This window comes from Mobula birostris, chromosome 17 (genome assembly GCF_030028105.1).
Source record: "Mobula birostris isolate sMobBir1 chromosome 17, sMobBir1.hap1, whole genome shotgun sequence".
Classification (NCBI taxonomy): Eukaryota; Metazoa; Chordata; class Chondrichthyes; order Myliobatiformes; family Myliobatidae; genus Mobula; species Mobula birostris.
In genome coordinates this window covers 48,147,680-48,168,760 of record NC_092386.1, presented here as the reverse complement: position 1 = coordinate 48,168,760, position 21,081 = coordinate 48,147,680, and the positions used below count along the sequence as shown (strand labels likewise).

Genomic DNA, 21,081 nt, shown 5'->3' with positions numbered 1-21,081 from the left:
GAAAACATTTTCACACTTCATCCCAGCTTGTCAAAAATTATTGAAACATATTACCTTGGGGGAAATCAGCACAGATTGTGTACTGTACTTGTGTTAATATTGAATCTAATGTAAGGTATTGTTGAACTGCTGATTTTTGTGTTTCAGAGCAACGGGTTGGTGCAAGGTTGCAACCCAAGATCAAAGAATGTGGCATCAAAATTAAAGATGAATATAATAAAAATCACTCTCTTAACTCTGTTAATCTATACAAATATTCCTATTTGTGTATTCACAAGTATGTGCAATTAAATTATCTAAAGGATTTTGTTCTACTAAATAAAATTGGAAGCCAACCTACCTGGTCCCGGAGATTACCTACATTTTAAGTCTTTGTTTTATATATAAAAATGTTAGTTACATTGATTGATTTTTGAGTTCAAATTGCTGCATTGGTTTGCAGAACAGGGATGGGAAAACATCATTGGTGCTGTTGTATGATTTTTTTCTCTGGCAGTCTGCTACTCCCTTTTTCCAGGGACAAAGAGACCTCTTGGCTCTCCCTTTAACATGTATATTGGGCAGCAAAATGTGTTTGATCGTGTCAGTCTGTTTGAAGTGCGAATCAGTGCAGTGTAAATTGATTTTTCAGTAAATTATTCCACAGCAAACCAACAAAGGTTGGGTTGGGATCATCTTCAGTTCTTGTGGAGTATTGAAGCTGTATTTTTTTTTGCTCCGATCCAAAGCACAATGCGATGCAAATATTTAATTTGTCCATGCCCCTCAGTCTTTTAAAGGGAGGCTTGTAATTTAATAAATTGAGGAACATACTTGAATCACAGTTTTTGGACATCTGCTGTTTTAATAGCACTACTTTGTTTGTGATTTATTTTCACAAAGTCTACCCATAGTTACACCTTCGTGCTTGTCGAAAAAATGACGATCAACCTACAGCATTGAAGCAACTGTTTCACCTTTCTGTTTGGGACTCCAGTCACAAGGACCAGCACCCTCCAGTATCGCCAGTTTTGCAAGCAAGTACTGTTTATATAACAGCCTGAACTGTGTTGATGCTACACTTGAAGCTTGCTTATACATTTATTCTGAGATACAGCATGGCAACAGGTCCTTCCGGCCCAGCAAGCCCCCGTCACCAAATTGCATCCATGTGACCAATTAACTGGCTAAGCTATACGTCTTTGGAACGTGGGAAGAAACCAGAGCACTTGCAGGAAACCCACGCGGTCACGGGGCGAATGCGCGCACTTCTCACAGACAGTGGTGGGGGTTGTTTTCAAGGGGCACCCAAATCCCATGGGACTAATAACCTCCATTCGTAATTTCTGCACTGGTGCAAATGTGGACACAAATAGTGAAGTTTAGTTTTTAAGACGACCCTGATTACCCTGATCTTGGCATTTGACAGGGCAACATTCTGCAGCGGAAACAACAAAGGAGGTCATTGGGAAACGTGGGGGAAGCTCTTCATTTGCTGAAGTCATAACAATAACAAAAGGCCAAAAGCTGTTAGAGGCCAATCATCTCAGTATATCATTGCAGAACTTTGTCAGTGACCTTCCTATCAAACTCACAAATAAGAACCACTGGTCCAGGCTGTGGAGTTCATACAGTATTTTCTCCCTGTGATGATATGAGTTTGCCCATGATGTGTTGATTTCCTCTACGATTTCTACAGCGTGCATGTTGTTGGGTTAGCTTTATAGGTGGTTAGTAAGAGAGCTAATGGGCATGTGTGAAGGAGCAAATTACAGCGGAATTCATGAAGAATGGCATTTTCCCTAGAGCTGGCATAGATTTGATGGGCCAGAAGGTTAAGTCATGTGCTATAATTAAATGTCTCTGTTATCTGCCCAATATTTTATTCCAATGACAGCTCGTTGCAAATGATGCAGTGATTATAGACAGATTCAGGATAGGCAAGCAACAAATTCAAGTGAAATCCAAAACCAAAAAAGATCTTTTACCATAACCTCATCTTAACATATGGGGTTAGCATTGCGTGGACCAACCATACAAATGTGACTCTAAGAACAGCACGAGTGGGTATTTTGGGGTAAGTGACTTGCCTGCTAACATCTGAATGGTTTCTTATTTAGAAATTTGTCATCACTTATCTGGTTAAAGGCAGTAGCATGTTAAATTCCGGACATAGCATGTTAAGCTCCTCTTCCATCACCTTAGACACTCTCTCTCTCTCTCTCTGCACTTGGAAACTACCAATTTCTCTTCATAAAACACCTACCAATCATTTACCCTCAATCAGCTTTTGAAAAAGGAACGTGGACAAGGTGATTTGAGCCATGGAGAATGACATCCCATTTCTTAATAATGAAGGACAGATACTATTGAAAAACAATGATAATAATGAAAAAGGGTATTTAGTTTTGAAATCGGGGTAGTTGTAGCTGAAAATGGCTGGATATAGGGCAGTACTATGACAAGAGTCTGCTTTGAAGGCCTGAGGCTGATTTTCTTGGCCTCCTCACAGCCAGAAGTTGGTGTAAACAGATAATGTTTGACAAAAACAGAGCAATATTTTTGAAACACAAATCTGGCACAGACACTAGAAAGGTGACAATTGTAATTAACGTGAAAACATGCACTTCCATGAGTTTTGTGGCTTAGCCTGCTGTATGTACAATCCTTGTTCACTGGAGTTAAAAGACAAAAATGGTACATGACCCTAATTCTTGGGAGGACTCAAAAAATTAATTATGGTTAACTTTGGGTAATTCTATGTCTCAGATATATTATATCTTTAATTAAAATGTGCAACCAAGTAGATTTCTAAATTGAGCCGATTTGCTTTGCTAATCAGCATGCTTGGCCTCCTCCAGATCTAGCTGGGTGGAATGCTGTTTACTTTCTAGTTGCCTGTCCTCTTGGAGACTTGCTCATCCAACCCTCTGATTTCAAGCTGCTAATCATCTCCCTTTACCTTTAAGTTAAGGTGACATATCTTTTCCTACACCCCGGTTAAGCTGAATGTTGGCTGGAAACATGAGTGCCTGGCATGTGCGATTGTAACAATAAATAGCTCCACAGATGGGCCTCGGTTTGTGCCAGGGACACACAAGCTGCTGGCACTTCACCTCAATGGAATACCATTCTTCCCCAAGCAATGTCAGCCTCTTTAAGACTGGTTCCTAGTTTGAGATACTGCTATTTGTCTGCAAATGTGTAAGTACAATTAAATTTATATCTGTTGCTGCTTGGAGAAAACTGATTTTCCTTGTCAGAGAAGTTTACTTTTGGCTAATTACATAATTTTAACTTGCTGTTAAATGACTGTGGGGAAAATGGGTCGAGTCATGTCTGGTCACGTATTATATACATTGGCTAATTTTTCCTTGGACTTTTCAGTGGTAATGAAATTGCTCAGGACATTTATTTGTCTTCCAAAATTGATGTGAGAATATTGTAAACATAGGACCCATCTTTTGAATGTTGTACTGTGTGCTTTATTGAAAGGAAGTAAAACTTAAACTTGGGTTCCATCATCTTTTTAGTTGAATGGATGAACTTGTTGCAATAATAACCTTTTTTGTGTTTTTTTTCAAATTTTCTTGGCCTCTCTTCCACAGCACAGTTTGTTATCAAAGTTGGCTGGGGGGGAATGGTTTGTAATGGGAGTATAGACCTAATCAAGTTTTTTTTGGTATTAAGAGAGTCAAGACATTCAGGGTTAAAACAGAAAAGTGGAACTGAGGAAAAAGATTCTGTGATCTTACTAAATGGCAGAACAAGCAAGAGAGGCTACATACCTTACAACTGCTCCCATTTCATATATTAGTTTTCCAGAAAGGACTAATTCAAGGATTATCCTGGTAGACTTATTTGAGAATTACCCGACACTGTTGCTGGAAACGTGAGCCAAGAACATCAGTCTGGGTCCAATATGCCTGGGTACTTGTTGAACAGTGGGGTAGACTGTGAGGCTAAGAAGGATTCAGAGATAAAGGTGAGAATGAGCAGGAAGAGTGTAACTTCATGTAAAATTAAGTGCAGTGTTAAGGATTAAGGGAGGGAGAAACAAGAATGTAGGACTTTGGTTTTAAGGACAATGTTTTAAAAGTGTGAGCAACAGTTCAAATCCGAAGGAATGAAGGACACTTCATACTTGTGTATTTTCTGGTTGAGGGTTTGCTTGACAGTCATCAACAATTAACTTGTAATTAACAACTTTCTTAGATACTAATTTCTTCAAATTAATATATGAGCTGATAATGCTGTAAGGTTCAGGGCAAGATGTCATTTTGGAGTTGCATAAATCGACCAGCATCATGAGACATTCTTCAGCTTGAGTATCAGTTCCTCACCACAAGTTGCTGACTGATTTTCATATTAGTAATGCTTACGAGCTGGCTTTTTTGTGACAAAAATTGAACTATTGCATGAGACTGCCTGAGACAAGGTGACTGCCAGTTCCTTGGTAGGCTACCCATTTAGTTCTGCCTTTCTCAACTTTTTTGCCCTGCAGGAACCCTTGAAATAATTTTCAGGACTTGGGGAACCTCTGCATAAGATTAATATATCTGCTGCTCAGGGTGTGTTAGCGTGATCAGTAAGTTGTAGATGTAGTAATCCAAAAATAATTGTCAATGCACTTTTGAGTAGAGAATTTTTTAGCCAGCCTTTCTTGAAATAAAAAGGTAGTTAAGCCAAGCTTACCTTGAAATTAATCTTTCTTCCCTTTCATAAATTTTAAAAACTCATAAGGCAAACATAATAAATTTCTGTAAAATAACTGGCTTAAAACAAAAAAGGATTTAATTTTCTAAAGGTGGGCTTGGTAGATTTAATTTAGAGGTTGTAAATTGATTTTAATTAATGCTATTTACAACATGAAAATTTATTGGCAACTTTGGATAGTGAAGTCACCAAAACCAAAAGCCAAACCAATATGAATAAAAATATAGCCTAAGACACAATTTTATGCAAGTCTTTAAAAAGACATTTTCTTCATAAGTGTTGTGATCAGGCTAGAATATAGGCCTAGCATATAAAATGTGTGCTTGCTTTTTGGTGCACAAATACCAATTCTGGTTCAAACTTGAGATAAGCACACACGGATTTCACCAACTGAAATGAGACTATTTCTATCCTTGCTCTTGATGCTTGTTAAACAAGAAAAGGCTTGCTCCCACATGCAAGAAGTTTAAAACTGCAGCAAAATATTCATTGCTTTCCTATGAATGGCAAGATACTTAATTTTACAGAAATCCGTAACTTGTCCGTCAGTAAATTTCATCTTGAGTGCACGATCAGACTGCAGTTCACAAAGTTCTTCCTCTTCTCTGAAAGTCAAGTTCTCAGGCTGAGCAGAAGATTCAGAGAAAGGGTCCTATCCCAGTCATACACTTATATTGAAAGGGAGGAAAAATACTGTTCAGTTTTGTTCTGAAGTTCTTCCAGGTGGTTTTCAATAAGACTGAAACTTTCTGATATCCTTCCTCACTTTCAAGCCCAAGCAGCAGTGGAAGCATTTCAAGATTTCCTTTTGCAACATGATTTTTCCAAATATTCCATTTCCATTTGAATCCAAGAATCTTGTCAATTGAAGTCAAAACATTTTCTCCAGGGCCTTGCAGGGACTTGTTCAACTGTTTCATATGATGAAAAATCTCTGTTAAATAGGCTAGTTTCTACAGCCATTCTTCATCTTCAAAGCACTCAGCAAAATCTGGCCTACTGTTTTCTTGAAAGTACTCCTGCAATTCAACTTTCAGCTCAAGAACCTGTTGAGAACTCTTCCTCTGCTAAGCCACCGGATTTCTGTATCTAGCAGGAGATTGGTGGGCTTTTTGTCCAGGTTTTTACAGTTTTTAAATATTCTTATGTGAACTGGTCTTTTTAGTTTTTTTTTTTTGGAACATCATCCAGAACTTCCATTTCATCTCCAAGAGTTTTTAACATCAGCACCTCTCTGTGAAGAAAGCAGTGTGTTGTGACAACATCAGGATTTTCTTTTATTTGCAAGAGGAATGAAACCTCTCATTCATCTAGTGATTTGAAGGTCGCTAGTTCGAGCCTTGGCTGAGGCAGCGTGTGTGTCCTTGAGCAAGACACTTAACCACACATTGCTCTGCGACGACACCAGTGCCAAGCTGTATGGGTCCTAATACCCTTCCCTTGGACAACGTCGGTGGCGTTGAGAGGGGAGACTTGCAGCATGGACAACTGCTGGTCTTCCATACAACCTTGCCCAGGCCTGCGCCCTGGTAACTTTCCAAGATGCAAATCCATGGTCTCACGAGACTAACGGATGCCTAAAAAAAAAAAGGGAAAGAAAGAAAGAAAGAAACCTCATGGACCCAACCATTGATGGGACACCAGCAGTACAGAAGCCAATACAGTTTCTCCAGGACAGACCTTTTTGTTTCCAGATGTGAAGACAAAACATTAAATGCAGTCGGCCCTCCTTTATCTGCGAGGGATTGGTTCTGGGAACCCCCCACCCCTGCCCCCGTGATGCTCAAGTCCCTTATTTAACCTGTCCAGTGCAGTGGTCATTAGGACCCAGCGGAACCCTGGATCCTATTTAACCTGTCTCAGTGCGCGGATCCGGCGCAGCTCTGAATCCGCAGTGTTTCTGTTCACGAAAATAATCACGGTGTCAATTGAAAATAAAGTGAAAATAATAAAGCTATCGGAAAGAAGTGAAACACCATCGGTCATTGGAAAAGCGTTAAGCTACAGTCAGTCAACGATCGGAACAATTTTAATGGAGCATGTGAAAGGCCCTGCCGCGATGAAAGCTACAATTATTACTAAGCAACGCAGTGGTTTAATTATTGAAATACGTACGTTTCTTAAGTGTTTTATATGCATAGAAAGATAAAATATATACTATATACTAAGACAAACATTTGACTAACTGACGCTAAATAATACCGGATGTACCTGTTCCGACTTCAAATCTGACTTAAAGATGGACTCGGGAACAGAACTTGTTCATAACCCGGGGACTGCCTGTACTTTTAAATCATCTCTAGATTACTTATAATACCCAATATAATGTAAATGGTATGTAAATAATTGTTATACTGTATTGTTTAGGAAATAATGTACATGCTCAAACAGTGAGTGCTGGAGAGAAAACTTCCAGGTTTTCCCGATCCACGGTTGGTTGAATCTGTGCATGCGGAACCTGCAGATAAGGAGTGCCGACTGTATATCTCGGCCTTTGCTTGTTTCGGGTAGCTCTTTGCAACAGAAAAAGTTTTCCTGAATTTCACCATCATTTACAAATCTTACAAATGTTATAACATGACATTTTTTGGTGAACTCTCTTGACTAGTCAACCTGGATAGAGGCTGTTGTTTTTCAGTTTATCACACAAAACCTCCTCTTCATCATGTGACATGTCATCAATATGTCCACTTATCGTACTGTTTGAGAGTGAAACATTTTCAATTTCTTGTACTGCATCTTGTCCCAGCATTTTACCCACTATAATTGTACATGTTGGCATTATTAGACCCATTCAGTGTTTGGAAAATGCACTTCACACGCCTTATCAGCCTACTGTCCTCTCTGTGCAATACAGCGTTCACCAATTATCAATGGCCTCCCTTATTTTGCGTCAAAAGCTGAGAATGGACTCAACCAAGTAAACATGGTCCTACTGCACACTGCCATAGGGGGCTGAGGGACCTCAAACGAGATTGCTAAGGGGGCGGCTCGGTCACTGCCCACCACTGCGAGCCCTAGCATTGCATGTTGCGTGAAGTTCAAAAAATGATGTTTTTTTTTAAAAATCACGATATCTTGTGGAACCTCATTTGAGAAACCCTGATTTAGACCCATTCCCTGGTCTTTTCCCAAATCCTTTCAAGTTTTTCCTTTTTGAGACATACAATCAGTTTCATTTTGACAGGTGGGATTAAAACAGTGGAAAATGCTTCTGTCACTTTTTTCTAACAATTTTATTGTCATGTCTCTAATTTGCACAGACACTGTGTCTTGTCCTTTTAACCTCGCTTTTTATCTGATCTAGCTACACAAGTGAGCTTGTTGCAGCTGTTTCTTACTGAGTTGCTCAAGTAGAAAGCTGTCATTTCAAATGTGGAAGAAATGCACATTTGTAGATACTTCCACCTTCATAATGGGGAAAAGAGTAAGATTGCTTCATTGCTTTCAGGAAAGGATAGCTCTTTAATCTGGCAGATAATGGGTAAACAGTTGGTATCTTTATGGTTTGGTTTGTACTGAGGAGGGTGGGGAAGAACCGAAATCACTAATCTTTAGCTTTTCCTCCAGTAGAAACGTTTTTTTTCCACTTTCGAACGGAAATCTCATCAGTATGGTCAGGAAAATAAAGCACTAAATGATCTTGTGCATGAGCAGGAAATGACTGCATCTGGAGAATAGCAGCACTTTTACAGTGGTAGAGGCCAAAATACAACAAAGCAGTGAAACAAAAGGGTAAGTTTCCAGGAAACTCGCACAATTCCAGCATTGCAATTATGGCACCTTGAAATTGGAAAAGTGCACTTTGATTGCCTATTGGTATTCCTAATTGCTGGAAGAATCCAGGGGTTGTGCCACTGGAAGCATGTCATTTTGTATTGACTGCATCCCCTTGAGGGGGATGTTCCTAGTTATCTGAGCATTGTATTAAACATGCAGAAATTTTCCAGCAGTTGGAATTTGATCTCTTTTATGACATAAACTTGGATCTTTACCTTTGTTTATATTCTCTTTAAGCCTGCCTGGTAATTAGTGGGATTATGTTTAGTCCATCAGAAATAATCTTTATTATAGCTAGTAGAACATTGCTGCCTTTAAATTGTGCTTACTATTTTGCCTTGCTTCAGTATTTTGAAAATATTGTTGAATTTCATGCATCAGGTACAGATACAAAGTTGAGTGAGAATGAGAAAAACCGAGAGGTAACTTGCAATTCTGTTTACCTTCTGAGTGACAATTTGTTTTTAGAAAGAACTTTTAAAACGTGCCAGTCATTATTTCTCTGTATTTCAATGCCACCATTGTTTTCTCCTCCATATCTCAAATTTCCCATGCCACCAGCCTCCAGGATCTAAGCCTTTCTCTAAATCTGTTTGTTCTTGTGATCCAATACTTTTTCTCGTATTCCAGCATATTGCCCCTCACTGCCCTGATTACTTGTTGGTCTGTGCCTTTCCTCATTAAGTCAGTCCTTTAAAACTCACCAGTTTAACCAAACTAAAATCTCTTCCCTCAGATACCAAATGCAGCCTGAGTATTTCCGGGTTTTTCTATTTTTATTTTACATTTCCACTATTTGCAACTTTTTTGAGCTCAGCGTTTACACATCTGCTTATGTAGTTCCGTGTCAAATGTTATCTGTGAAGTAACTCGTGATGAGAAACCAAATGTTTTGTAAAACTCGGGGGGGAGGGGAGTGGGAAATCAAAACTGCGGATGCAGGAAATTTGAAATATGAGTAAGAGGTGATCAGTACTCAGCAGGTCAGTGACATCTACATCAATAGAAACTGTGTTAGTTTTTCATATTGAAGAGTCCTGTATCTGTCCTATCTCCGTTGTGGGCACGTGGCCAAGTAGTTAAGGCATTGGACTAGCGACCTGAAGGTCATGAGTTCAAGCCCCAGCCGAGGCAACGTGTTGTGTCCTCTTGAGCAAGGCACTTAATCACACATTGCTCTGTTACGACACTGGTGCCAAGCCATATGGCTCCTAATATTGGTGACATGGAGAGGGGAGACTTGCAGCATGGGCAACTGCTGGTCTTCCATACAACCTTTCCCTGCGCCCTGGATAGTGAAGACGCAGATCCATGGTCTCGCAAGACTAACGCCTTTATTTATATCTGTGATGCAGTAAAACTAGGCTGATCATGGGAGATTTAAGATGTGAACCAGGCAACCTCTCCGCTGAGTGAAAGTGAGGGAGCAGTTAGAGAGTGAGAACATAAAGTAAGGAAATTAAACAGAAGAATATTGGAGTTGAAGAGCTTAAATGCAGAAATGTTGAGGAGGCTGTCATTTTGGGAACCTATGTTGTTGGACTTCATTCGTAATGGTGGTGTATTTTGGAAGAAAAACTTTGATTTTTGTACTGTACATGCCAAAGCAGTGATAGAAGACATGAAATTTTATTCAGTACTCTGTCATCAATCCCCAACAATGTTGATGTAATATTTGATCTACAGCCTGTTTTGAAAGAAGTAGTAGTTTACCTAATTTGAAAGAGAGATGCAATTTCCATTGGTAAAACTGTATACCTTTTTATTTATATTTATTAAGAGTATTGCGAACCCAGAAATTATATTTAAAACCTCAAGAAATACGGTTATAGAATGCTATGCCTGGCCCTTTATGTCCTCTTAATGGTTAGCAAATAGTTCAGGTGGTTCAGAATCTATTTAATGTTCTCCACAGAACTTTTAAAGTTGTGGCTGTTGCCGAGTCTGATTTACAGTTGGAAGCCTGAAGATTGGGAGAATTTCTAGGTCCACTGCTTAACTGACAGGGTGCATAAATGACAGTGGTGTGGATTTTGCTGTCAATTGCCAATGACTCCATTTGGCATCGCAAGCACTCAGCTATGTACACAGCATTAAGTCCCATGCAGACAGTTATGGAAGTGTGGTGAAGCGTGAATTTGGAAGGCTGGAACAAGATATGAGACTTAACTTCAATGAGGATTTTTAAGCACAGGATTAGGATGGAAAGGAAAAAAAAGTTCTTGGTTCATCTTTAAACTTAATCCTTTAAATGTTATACTTTAAACATATATAAGCATCTCTGACTCCAGGTATGGAGCATGAAGGATCCAGGCTGATAAAGATTTAGCCCAAGATGTTGACGTGTTTTCTCTCCTTAGCTCTTTGTATCTTTCTCACATTTCATACGTGCAGCTTCAACCGTTAAATGTTTGAGCTTGAGTCAACTGTTTTGTGACCTTTAGTGAAATACGAAAAAGGCATATCAGTATGACTCCCCAGATGTTTGGGGAGAAAATATGAGAAAGCTCACCACAACAAACAAGGTTTTCTTGTTAAATCTTTCCTGCAACGTACGCAATCTATTCAGAAATGCACGTTAACAATATCAAATTCTGGGCATGGAATTTCAGTTTCTATGTCAAATGAAAAAATCTTGCACTTAGTGCCCTTCATTTTAGGTTGTTTCAAAAGTGTTTTGAAGATAAGTACAAGTCCAACGGCTTGTGCTGGAAGCATAATCAGTGTGAAAACACAATAAATAGCACCCCACTTATCTCAAATTCAGCAACTAAAATGTTGCTAAATTAAGCACTATCCTGCCTTCCTAAATCAAAGTCAAAGTAAGTATATTATCAAACTATATGTATGTCATCCTACACTATTGAGATTCATTTTCTAGCAGGAAAATAAATGCAATAGAATTTATGGAAACTGTGTATAAACTCTGAGAAACAACCAATGTGCAAAGGCATACACGTAGTGCCAATAAAAAAAACTGAGACCATGAATTGTAGGGTCCTTGAAGGTGAGCGAATGAGTTCAGAGTTGAGGTGAATGAAGTTATTCATGCCAGTTCAGGAGCCTGATGGCTGTAGTGTAATAACTGTTGTTGAACCTAGTGGTGTGGAACCGAAGGCTCCTATGCCTCCCGTGGTAGTGAGAAGAGTGCCTGGATGGTTGTGGTTATTGATCAATGCTACTTTCTAGTGGCAGCGCTCTTTGTAAGTGCGCTCAGAATTGAGGCGGTTTGTGCCTGTGATGGGCTGGGCTGTATCCTCCACTTTCTGTGGTAGACTTTTCCATTCCTGGGCATTGTTGTTTCATACCATGCCACGATGCAACCAGTCAGGATACTCTCCACTGCGCATCTGTAGAAGTTTGTCAAAGTCTTCAGTGACATGCTGGATCCTTGCAAACTTCTAAGAAAATAGAGGTGCTCTTGTGCCTTCTTTGTGATGCCACTTGCATGCTGGTCCCAGGGCAGATCCTCTGAAATGATAATACCTAGGTACTTAGAATGACCAATCCTCTCCCCCTCCGATCCTTTAAAGAGGATTGGCTCATGGACCCCTGGCTTCCTCATTAAACTCATGGGCCAATGGATTTGGCTTTACTGTTCTCAAGTTGACAACAACTGCTTACAGTTTCTGTAACTCCTTATATTTAGAAAAGCAACACTGCTATGAAGTCCCTTGGATAATAAACATCAGTTGACAAAGGGAGCCGTTCATTTGGGAAAACTTCCTGATGCCCTTTTAGCTGCTTGTTGCATAGTTGACTGCTTTTTTTTTTAGTACTTGTCGCATGCTTAATTTATCCATGATTCCCTTGTTCATTCATCTGCCACTACTGATCTCCCTCCTGGCCCTCACCACTACAAGTGGCAGAAGTGCCCATTCACCTCCTCCATGGCCTCCATTCAGAACCCTAAACAGTCCTTTCAAGCGTCTACTTTATCTGGTACTCCTGATGCTGCCTCCTCTACGTTGGTGAGACCTGGCATATACTGGGGGGACAGCTTTGTCAAGCACCTTCACTCCTTCCGCAAAAAGCGGGATGGCCTGGTGGCCAGCCATTTCAGTTCCAGTTTTCATTCCTATTCTGACATGTTCATGGCCTCCTCTTCTGCCATGATGAGGCCACTCTCAGGTTGGCGGAGCAACGCCTTGTATTCATGTACTTGTGTTATGTTATCCGGTTGGGCCAATGGATGCCAATTTAAAAAAAAACTTTGGATAACTTTTTTTTTACAAACTGTTGAAAATGACATCAGAACTTGAACTGATGACTACATAGGATGCCAGGAAGTTAATTGTTGGATTATGATACTATTTCAAGCAGGAAGGCCATGAGGGCTGTCCATTATCTGCACTAGGTGTCTGCGCCAATTTTGTTCATTTACAGTCAATCAAAAGAACACATTAGCATACACTGGGTTATGAACTTGCATACTTTTTATAGTACTGTAGTAGTATTGGTAGGGTCATTTGTTCTGTATTTCATTTAAATACATAATTTGTTTCTCAGTTAAATGGTAGTTTGCCCTTTTTTTGTACCTTTTTAACTATTTCCATGAAACTTTGGAACAGTAGTTAATTGGGCTAAAATGTTCTGGTCCCAATGTGTCCCAATTAACCTGAATATACTGTATATCCAAAGGTAAAATAGTTTCTAAATGAAAAAGAGTCCTGGGATTAACCATTTGAAATCAGCTACCATTTCAGTTCTTTCAGAAAGTGCATTTGTTTTAAAGATTAGAGATTGGCAAGATTTAAATGGTTACTTGTAAGAGATGGGAGTTGTTATATGGCAGGAAGACATCATTAGTTAGTATGACAATATATTTAAATAAAGTCAATAGCAAGTTGTGCAAAGTTGTACAAGGATATCACAAACAACAGGAATTCTGCAGATGCTGGAAGTTCAAGCAACACACATCAAAGTTGCTGGTGAACACAGCAGGCCAGGCAGCATCTCTAGGAAGAGGTGCAGTTGACGTTTCAGGCCGAGACCCTTCGTCAAGACTAACTGAAGGAAACGTGAGTAAGAGATTTGAAAGTTGGAGGGGGAGATCCAAAATGATAGGAGAAGACAGGAGGGGGAGGGATGGAGCCAAGAGCTGGACAGGTGATAGGCAAAAGGGATAAGAGAGGATCATGGGACAGGAGGTCGGGGAAGAAAGACAAGGGGGAGGGACCCAGAGGATGGGCAAGGGGTATATTCAGAGGGAGAAAAAGGAGAGTGAGAGAAGGAATGTGTGTATAAAAATAAATAACAGATGGGGTACGAGGGGGAGGTGGGGCATTAGCGGAAGTTAGAGAAGTCGATGTTCATGCCATCAGGTTGGAGGCTACCCAGATGGAATATAAGGTGTTGTTCCTCCAACCTGAGTGTGGCTTCATCTTTACAGTAGAGGAGGCCGTGGATAGACATGTCAGAATGGGAATGGGATGTGGAATTAAAATGTGTGGTCACTGGGAGATCCTGCTTTTTCTGGCGGACAGAGCGTAGATGTTCAGCAAAGCGATCTCCCAGTCTGCGTCTGGTCTCACCAATATATAGAAGGCCACATTGGGAGCACCGGACGCAGTATATCACCCCAGCCGACTCACAGGTGAAGTATTGCCTCAACTGGAAGGACTGTTTGGGGCCCTGAATGGTGGTAAGGGAGGAAGTGTAAGGGCATGTGTAGCACTTGTTCCGCTTACACGGGTAAGTGCCAGGAGGGAGATCAGTGGGGAGGGATGGGGGGGACGAATGGACAAGGGAGTTGTGTAGGGAGCGATCCCTGTGGAATGCAAAGGGGGGGGGAGGGAAAGATGTGGTTAGTGGTGGGATCCCATTGGAGGTGGCGGAAGTTACGGAGAATAATATGTTGGACCCGGAGGCTGGTGGGGTGGTAGGTGAGGACCAGGGGAACCCTATTCCTAGTGGGGTGGCGGGAGGATGGAGTGAGAGCAGATGTACGTGAAATGGGGGAGATGCGTTTAAGAGCAGAATTGATAGTGGAGGAAGGGAAGCCCCTTTGTTTAAAAAAGGAAGACATCTCTCTCGTCCTAGAATGAAAGGCCTCAGCCTGAGAGCAGATGCGGCGGAGATGGAGGAATTGCGAGAAGGGGATGGTGTTTTTGCAAGAGACAGGGTGAGAAGAGGAATAGTCCAGATAGCTGTGAGAGTCAGTAAGCTTATAGTAGACATCAGTGGATAAGCTGTCTCCAGAGACAGAGACAGAAAGATCTAGAAAGAGGAGGGAGGTGTCGGAAATGGACCAGGTAAACTTGAGGGCAGGGTGAAAGTTGGAGGCAAAGTTAATAAAGTCAACAAGTTCTGCATGCGTGCAGGAAGCAGTGCCAATGCAGTCGTCGATGTAGTGAAGGAAAAGTGGGGGACAGATACCAGAATAGGCACGGAACATAGATTGTTCCACAAAGCCAACAAAAAGGCAGGCATAGCTAGGACCCATACGGGTGCCCATAGCTACACCTTTAGTTTGGAGGAAGTGGGAGGAGCCAAAGGAGAAATTATTAAGAGTAAGGACTAATTCCGCTAGACGGAGCAGAGTGGTGGTAGAGGGGAACTGATTAGGTCTGGAATCCAAAAAGAAGTGTAGAGCTTTGAGACCTTCCTGATGGGGGATGGAAATATATAGGGACTGGACATCCATGGTGAAAATAAAGCGGTGGGGGCCAGGGAACTTAAAATCATCAAAGTTTAAGAGCGTGAGAAGTGTCACGAACATAGGTCGGAAGGGATTGAACAAGGGGGGATAAAACCGTGTCGAGGTATGCAGAAATGAGTTCGGTGGGGCAGGAGCAAGCTGAGACAATAGGTCGGCCAGGACAGGCGGGTTTGTGGATCTTGGGTAGGAGGTAGAAACGGGAAGTGCGAGGTGTGGGAACTATAAGGTTGATAGCAGTGGATGGGAGATCCCCTGAGCGGATAAAGTCGGTGATGGTGTGGGACACAATGGCCTGGTGCTCCTTAGTGGGGTCACGATCGAGGGGTAAATAAGAGGAGGTATCTGCGAGTTGTCGCTGTGCCTCGGCAAGGTAGAGGTCAGTACGCCAGACTACAACAGCACTCCCCTTATCGGCAGGTTTAATAATAAGGTTAGGATTAGTGCGGAGGGAGTGGAGAGCAGAGCGTTCCGAAGGAGTGAGGTTGGAATGGGGACAAGGTGCGGTGAAGTCAAGACGGTTGATGTCCCGTCGGCAGTTAGTGATAAAGAGATCCAGAGCAGGCAGAAGACCAGAGCGGGGTGTCCATGAAGAAGAGGAGGGTTGAAGACGGGAGAAGGGGTCATCGGTGGGGGTGGAAGAGTCCTTGCCGAAGAAGTAGGCTCGGAGACAGAGGCGGTGGAAGAAAAGTTCCGCATCATGGCGAACACGGAACTCGCTGAGGTGTGGGCGAAGGGGGACAAAGGTGAGGCCCTTACTGAGAACAGAGCGTTCTGCCTCCGACAGTTGAAGGTTGGAGGGGATGGTAAAGACCCGGCATGGATGAGAGCTGGGATCAGAGGGGGGAGGGGGGAGGCTGGGGGTGTCAATGGAGAGGGGAGGGTTGGGGTGAGAGGAAGATGGAGCCTCTGAGGGCCCAGGAACTGACGGTGGGATCTGAAGGGGACGGGGTTGCAGAGTGGTGGTGGGGGAAGGGGAGACGGGAGTCACAACAGCAGCACATAAAGACCCGGCCTGGAGTTCAAGGCTGGAGTCACAGTTGGTGGTTGCGCAGTCGCTGTGAAGGTGTCCATGGTCATTGCTGGAGTCCGGGTTTTGAATATGCCCTGAGGTGTTGGAGCCGGTGAGATCAATGGCAGAGGCCGCAATCTGAAGTTCATGCCTGCTAGTTTCAGGGCCAGCAGGCTCTGGAGTCTGTAGATGTAGCATCTTGCGATCTTTGCCTTACATGACAAAGTCAAAAAAACGGCGATTGCAGGTGTGAATGTGACGGAGAATGAAATAACGGGCAGGACCATTACAGACGGCGAAGAAAGTGTCCCGAAGGTGTGGAAGGGTCTGGGATAGGGACACCAAATACCTCCTCATGGCGGAGAGAGTCGCCTTCAGAGCTTGACGGGAGAAGCGGCGAGAGGCAGAGTCAATAAAATGTGCGTACCTGGGATCCTCAGAAGGTCCAAATTGAGAGGCTTGGAAACGAATCCTAAAGCCAACTAGAGTAAGTTGGCGATGGAGGCACGTTCCAAGAAAGGATATATGGCTGTGATAGCGAGTCTGAGTCAAAGTGTGGTCGAAAAGTTGAAGAGCCGAAGAAATTACAGATGGGGAACAGTGAGAGATGGTTTCACTGAACTCCCGTCGAAGAGAGGATCTAAATTTCTTCGGTGTAGGCAACACTGGAAGAGGCTTCGCAGTAGTGAATTTAAACGCAAACAACAGGAATTCTGCAGATGCTGGAAATTCAAGCAACACACATAAAAGTTGTTGGTGAACGCAGCAGGCCAGGCAGCATCTCTAGGAAGAGATGCAGTCGACGTTTCAGGCATATTCCGTCTGGGTAGCCTCCAACCTGATGGCATGAACATCGACTTCTCTAACTTCTGCTAATGCCCCACCTCCCCCTCGTACCCCATCTGTTACACATTCTTTCTCTCACTCTCCTTTTTCTCCCTCTGTCCCTCTGAATATACTCCTTGCCCATCCTCTGGGGCCCCCCCCCACCCACTGTCTTTCTTCCCAGACCTCCTGTCCCATGATCCTCTCGTATCCCCTTTTGCCAATCACCTGTCCAGCTCTTGGCTCCATCCCTCCCCCTCCTGTCTTCTCCTTTCATTTTGGATCTCCCCCTCCCCCTCCAACTTTCAAATCCTTTACTCACTCTTCCTTCAGTTCGTCCTGATGAAGGGTCTCGGCCTGAAACGCCGACTGCACCTCTTCCTAGAGATGCTGCCTAGCCTGCTGCGTTCACCAGCAACTTTGATGTGTGTTACAAGGATATCACAGTTGATCTTGGATATGTTTTCTGTAGGGTTTTCCACTGCAGTGTGGGTACACTTGGTTGTTGAAGCATAATTTAAAGTCATGGTTGCAATGTTGCCACATCATTTGTCTGTCTGTCAGATATATTGGACTTGTGTCTACTATGTATTCCGCAAATGTTTTTATGTATTCCTGAATTTTAACTGCAAAATAATTAATTATGCTTGAATTTTTAAGTTTTTGTTTTTGTCTGAGTTTTTGATTTTTGAATTAAAAGGTGCAATGTTAGGAAATCCCGTGTTTGTTCTTGCTTTGGTAACTTGAGGAGCTTTGGAAATGCCAGATTACACAGATCATACCAGTGATAATACCACATGCCGAATTGGTGCACAGCATCTAGGATTGTAAGTCAACTAATAAGGATATGTTTACAATGGCTGCTTTTTAGATATAATTACTATTTACATTGTCCTGAGGACTTTTTTAGTAGAATTCTGAACTAATCTGGATGGAAAAGAATAAATAGAAAGTATTCCACCAAATAGATTTTTTTGATAGTTCCATTAATAAGATTTGTTTTTGCTTGGGTTAATGATGAGGAATGTTTTTCTCAGAGTGGAAATCATAAGCACTGAACAGTGCTGATTGATTTTGGTGATCAAACAAGTTAATCAAAGCAGGGATGGAAAATCCATGGGTCAAAGCCAACAGACTTTTGGTCCTTTTGTGGAGGGCAGGCTGTTTTTTTTTCTAGCTAAGGGAAAATATTTGGTCGGCGCAGGCAGCTCTTCAGTTTCCACTTCATTGTATGTAGGCTTATCACTCTTCTGACTTGTTTTGTGGCTTCCATTCCTTTCAACTCTGATGTTTCTTTTCTACCACTGGTGACAGCATTGACCTGACTTGACTCCAGAACACCATCTTGCACCCGTCACTTCCTCTCGTCACTTCTGAAGATGTTTTTTCAAAGCTTGTTGTGATCTATCCATGTATGCCCCGACTCGGCATAGGTTGAGTAGTGTGCCTAAGAATCTCCGGATAATGTGGCCTTGACCCAGCCCTAGTGCAGATCAAATAAGGCCGTGAAGCTTCTGAAACGGCCAAAAGCAATTTGCTGTTTATTTTCCCGAGCCCAGCTAAAGTACTGTTGTGCTGAATTTTGTGTTTTAGATTCTGTGCTTCTAAAAACTTTAATTATCTTAATAAATTGTAGGCAAGATCTCCATGAGTCAGTAAACAGAGGAAACTCAATTTGGTTATAGTAAGCACATGCACGTATTGCAAGTTTGTTTTCTTAATGTGCATAATGTTTACTGCAGGAGATAACTGTTCCCTTGCTAGCATCTTTCCCCTGTCCCACAGGTGAAAATGATTACAATATTAATCTGCAGAAATATTTTAGTATGTGGTTGAGGAATGTAAAATGATGAATCTTGGCTATTTGGGAGCACTGTAGCTTAGTGGTTAGTGTAAAGCTATACAGTACCAACAACCTGGATTGAATTCCCACTGCTGTCTGTAAGGAGTTTGTACGTTCTTCCTGTGACTGTACTGGCTTCCTCTGGTACTCTGCTTCTCCCCCCCCCCCCCCCCAATATTTCAAAGGCATATGGTTAATTGGTCACATGGGTATAATAGTGCTGTGCAGTCTTGTTGGGCAGGAAGGGCCCTGTAACTATGCTGTGCCTCTAAATTAAAACACTGTATTCCATTTAAAAAGTAATTGAGCACTTGGAGTCTGAAACATACAACAACAAAAGACCTTCTGGCCCACTATGTCCGTGATGACCATTGAGTACCTGCCTATACTAATCCCATTTCCCAGTAGTCTGCCCATAATCTTATGATGGTGTTTCCAAGTGCTCATCTAAATACTACTTAAATATTCGTGCAGCTGCCTCCAATGATCCCTCCGGCACACCATTCCAGATTTCTACGAATTTATTGTTCTCAAACCCCCTTTTAAATCTCTACCTCTTAACTTAAACCAATTCCCTCTGGTTATAAAGGAAAAGTTTCTCACTATCTACATTCTGCATGTCCTCAATGTTGTATCAGGTCCTGCCTCAGTTTTCTTCCCTTCAGAGAAAACTAGGCTAATTTGTGCAGTCATTTCTCATTGCTGAAATGCTGCATTACTGGTGAATCTCTTCCTTCCGACAGAGCAGGAATTGGAACTGCACACATTAAATATTAGATCAGAACTGGAGTAATGATGTTGCATTACAACATCCCTGCTCTTCTATCCTGGCGGATGAGGGCTAGTATCACATGCCTCTACCAGTATAGTTTCTTTCTGGTATCCTTGTACACTAAGATCCTTTTCTTCCTTTATATTTCCTAGGGACTTGCCATTCATTATGTATATTTGAGCCTCAGTAGTCCTCCTAAAACGTAATATTTCATATTTTTAAGTTTTAAATGTCATCTCCCCCATTTGATTTTTGTCAACCCATCGATGTTGCAGAGCTGAAAATTATCCTCTATGCCACCAAATTGTACTTTGTGACTAATCTACAAATCTAGCATCTTAAATTCACATCCAATTCCTGCCTGTAATCATTCAGTAATCCTGTCTCTCAGAATCCCTTAACATTGATTTCCCTACTTTTGATGTTAGATGTGTCTTCATGTAATTACCTGCGGCCCATTGTGAATAACGGTATTGACTCTTTTGTTGTCCAGTCACCTGGCACCTCAGCTGTGGCTGGCGATGGTTAGAAATTTTCTGTCATATCCTCAGCTTTGTCTTCCTGTAACAGTGTAAAGTGTCTCTCATAAGTTCCTGGGGATCTATCTATCTTTAAGTCTGTTCAGAGATCTTTTTCCCCCTCTAATGGTAATTTCTTCCAGAATTCACTGTCCCCTCCTTGAATTCTCCACATGCAATGCCCTTCGTTATATTTATTAACCCCTCACCTATGACCTCCAGACCTCTCCATAGCTTGCTCCCTTTTCCTATTAAATCCTACTCTTTTCCCTGGTTAACCCCTTGCCCGTAATGTATTATAAAATGTTTAATCAACTCTACCAGTACCATTTTGTACTCCTTAGCCTAATTTTTTTTTAAGTACATTCAACATACGCCTGTAAGGCCTTAGAGTTCTCTAAATTTGTCTAAGGCTACCTCTTTTATTTTATCCAGCCCTTGTGATTCCTCAGACTTACTGCTGTAATGGTGAAGGACAAGGTCCTGAGCACATTATTTGATTTATAAATGTCTCTCATTGGTCAGCTGAATACCTGCCCATCTGCGACTATTGAAATCCGCTTTCCTTCAATTCAAAGCCATACTTGCCAGTCCACCTACTTGCTTGAGTTGGCCATTGACTGTCAGTAATTTTACAGAAAGGTCGTCGTCGTCTTATTCTTCTACTTCCGGCTGTTTAGACGCATGGGGGCGTATTTCAGCCCTCCGCAGGATGTATAATTAATTATAGAACTTCAAGGAACTCAAATTCTCAAATATAACCTAGTCTCACGTATAAACTGAATAATAAACCCTTCAATCAGATGTTGATTCTCTTGATGGCCAAACAAAGATTGAATAGAAAACCAAAATAAATTTTAGCCAGATCGCCTCTTGAACAACATGCTTCTTTTAATTTTGTATTGATTACAGCTCAGCAAAACATGCTGGACTGTCTCTGGACTACCACAGTCACATAATCCAGTAGGATGTTTTCCT

At 41.8% G+C, this 21,081-nt stretch overlaps 1 protein-coding gene across 4 annotated transcripts in view; it reads left to right on the top strand.

The window, feature by feature from the left end:
- Positions 1–21,081, top strand: part of sema4d (sema domain, immunoglobulin domain (Ig), transmembrane domain (TM) and short cytoplasmic domain, (semaphorin) 4D) — a 223,374-nt gene that overhangs the window by 39,735 nt on the left and 162,558 nt on the right. Inside the window, exon 2 of one of the 4 annotated variants that reach the window (XM_072281672.1) lies at positions 8,266–8,430. The exons of the other annotated variants lie outside the window; for them this stretch is intronic. The gene's annotated coding sequence lies outside the window, so the exon portion shown is untranslated. The remainder of the gene's footprint in view (positions 1–8,265; positions 8,431–21,081) is intronic. 4 annotated transcript variants of the gene reach the window in all.